Genomic DNA, 2,996 nt, shown 5'->3' with positions numbered 1-2,996 from the left:
AACTAAACTTAACTTTGGTGCTCCTTGTCTACGAGATGGCGACTAAGGAGGTCAGCTAGTCTGTTCTCCACTCCTTCACGTGTTTGACTTTGAGGTTGTATTCTGAGAGGAGAACCGCCCAGCGCAGAATACGCTGGTTGGAGGTTTTGGCTTGGCTGAGCCAACCGAGCGGGTGGTGGTCGCTGTAGATGGTAATGAGTCCATGGCCAATGTAGACAGCGAATACCTGGATTGCCGCCATGATAGCAAGGAGCTCCTTCTCCACGGTACTGTAGTTCCGCTCCCTGGGCCGCTCCGACATGACCCGAGGAAATATTGTCATGGGCCAATTGCATGACTGTCTGACGATGCCTCCCTGGTACGACAACTCGGTGTCGTACCTTCCACGTCTGGGTGGAGGACATGTTCTTGGGGGAATATTTATGCATCAGCACACCTGCACCATTCACATAGTGCCTGTTTGTCCAGGCCCGGAGTCTTCTCCCATTTCCCAGAGGGTGGCAAGGGTGAGATCGAAGTGCTGATCCTCCACTAGACTGGTTACCGCAGACAATGCGGGAGTGACCTCAGGCACAGACCTGGGGTTGCTAACCGCCTCGGAGGACTGATCCTCCTCACCGGATTCGCCGACCGGCGAACAAGTAGCTGGGGTCCCCATGTCACAGACGGGAACGGTCCCTGAGAAGCCCGGCTCCTGAGGTTGGCCTGACTGGAAGCTCGGGTGGACTTCAGTCGAAGCAACGTCACCATCGGAGGGTGGAGTCGAGGCGCGAGGCTCCTCGGGCCAGAGTGAAGATATGTCTGACTCCGCCACTCTCTCCGCCTGTTTGCTCTGGGATCTCGTGACCACCCCACAGGTCAGAGTCAATAACTCCTCCCTGGCCATTGCATCATTGCCAATCAGCAAGGATACCCCTGATACCAGGTAGTAGGGTACCACCGCACAGGTCATCGGACCCGTAAAAATGTCACTGCGGACCTCAATGAGAGCAAGGGGATACCAGCCAGGAACCTGGTTAATGCCCGGAAGGACGATATACCCGCCGGTATAATGTATCTGAGAGGCCGGAACTACCCCCACCCGGAGAACACAGCGTCGCCCCAGTATCCCAAAGGTATTGGGCCTTAAACTTCACCACCGAATCAGGGCCACCCACTAAGGCTGTCCCTGAATAATCCTGATGCAGAGGATGAATGGTATTAGCCTCGGTGGCAGTGACCTCTGTCACCAATGCCACCGTCATGCACGAGGGCCCAGTTGATGACCTCCACTGACCTCCCTCCGATGTAACAACCAGGTTGCCTCGATAGGCCGGACGAGCTGGGTTTGAGAAACAGCAGTCTCCACCGTGCCCCACGCGTTTGCAGAAATCGCACCAGGGCCGTGCCCTGGTCTGCAGCTCGCGACCGCCACCAGTGGAGGGCATCGGGGAACCCTTCCCCTTGATCCACCAGCCACCGGGCAGACGGGGGGGGGGGGCGGTCTTGACCACAGAATCCTCCGTCTTACGACGCGACTGTGTGGATTGCAACATTTTGCACGCCAAAACATAATTATCAATAAGCTTGACGCAGTCTGACAAGGAAACAGTGTCTCTATCGACAAGAAACAACACTAAGTCCGGCGGAAGCTGTTGATCGATACGGTAACGCACCAGGAGTTCCGCAACCGCTGGAGGTAACTCAACGCTGCTCCCCTCGAACCATCTCTGCAGCTGTTCCAACAAGACCCGCGAATGTTCCTCATAGGTTTGACTGGACTGACGGGTCCAACTGAAAAAATTACGCCTATAAGTACACAGAGACACCGCATAGGCGTTCAAAATCTCGGCCTTCAACTAGTATACGTTTACGTCCTCGGTTGCCATCCTCGCATATACCTCCCTCGCCTTTTCAGATAGATGGCTAACAAGATGGCCGACCCACAAGCTCTCATCAATGCCACCGGAAGTCAACAACTTCTCCGCCATCTCCAGATACGTTTCTGGCCTCGTGTCTCCCGCCCAGTCCGGCAAACGAACATGAACAATTTCCGGGATTGGTGCAGCAGACACATCTGCCCGCTGTCGTTCAGTCAACATTCGCCACTCATGCTCTCTGACACGTTCAGCCTCTGCCGCATCATGCTCCCTGAGTCGCTCAGCCTCTGCCCTGCCATTCTCCCACTTATACATGTCGAGTTGTTGAACCGGGGTCAGCCCGGACCAGAAGGTCGAACGCATGCATTTCGTCATTATGGGATCGCTCCCTAACATATCGGGTTCAGTGACCGGGTCAAGGCTGATTGCATCACTCACATCGACACCCACGTGACTGTCAACATGATCAGGTTGATCTCTCACGTCTCCAGCCGACATGGTTTGGCTACGAGTTATCATACGACAAGGGCACAAAACACTAAGTCTAAAAGGAGGCTGGGTCGAAATATTTCAGCAATATCTTTCACCACATGGGATGGGGCAATTCATACAGGGGAGGCAAACAATATTGGGGTGATGCACATAATTCGCACACAACGCTCTGTTGGGAAAATACGACACGAAATACCCAATATCACCACCGCACATCAAATTGCCAATGAGAAAATGCAACGTACAAATAACTCACGTTTTTTTGTTGTTTTTTTTGTTGCTGTTGGCCGATGACCGGCGTAAACACAAGATAGCGTCCTATGGTGAGAAAAATCCCTCCAAGATGGCGTCTGCTGGTGAGAAGGTTCCTCCAAGATGGCGTCTGCTGGTGAGAAGGTTCCTCCAAGATGGCGTCTGCTGGTGAGAAGGTTCCTCCAAGATGGCGTCTGCTGGTGAGAAGGTTCCTCCAAGATGGCGTCTGCTGGTGAGAAGGTTCCTCCAAGATGGCGTCTGCTGGTGAGAAGGTTCCTCCAAGATGGCGTCTGCTGGTGAGAAGGTTCCTCCAAGATGGCGTCTGCTGGTGAGAAGGTTCCTCCAAGATGGCGTCTGCTGGTGAGAAGGTTCCTCCAAGATGGCATCTGCTGG

At 54.0% G+C, this 2,996-nt stretch overlaps 1 pseudogene; it reads right to left on the bottom strand.

Moving 5' to 3' along the window:
- Window positions 1-445: 445 nt before the first annotated feature.
- LOC147033119 (uncharacterized) lies at window positions 446-2,357 on the bottom strand (annotated as a pseudogene).
- Between the last annotated feature and the right edge of the window lie 639 nt (window positions 2,358-2,996).

Source organism: Eptatretus burgeri, chromosome 2 (genome assembly GCF_056783735.1).
Source record: "Eptatretus burgeri isolate ZD-2024b chromosome 2, Ebu_testis_v1, whole genome shotgun sequence".
In the NCBI taxonomy this organism is placed as follows: domain Eukaryota; kingdom Metazoa; phylum Chordata; class Myxini; order Myxiniformes; family Myxinidae; genus Eptatretus; species Eptatretus burgeri.
The sequence above is the reverse complement of the archived record's forward strand: the minus strand, read 5'-3'. Positions and strand labels throughout refer to the sequence as shown.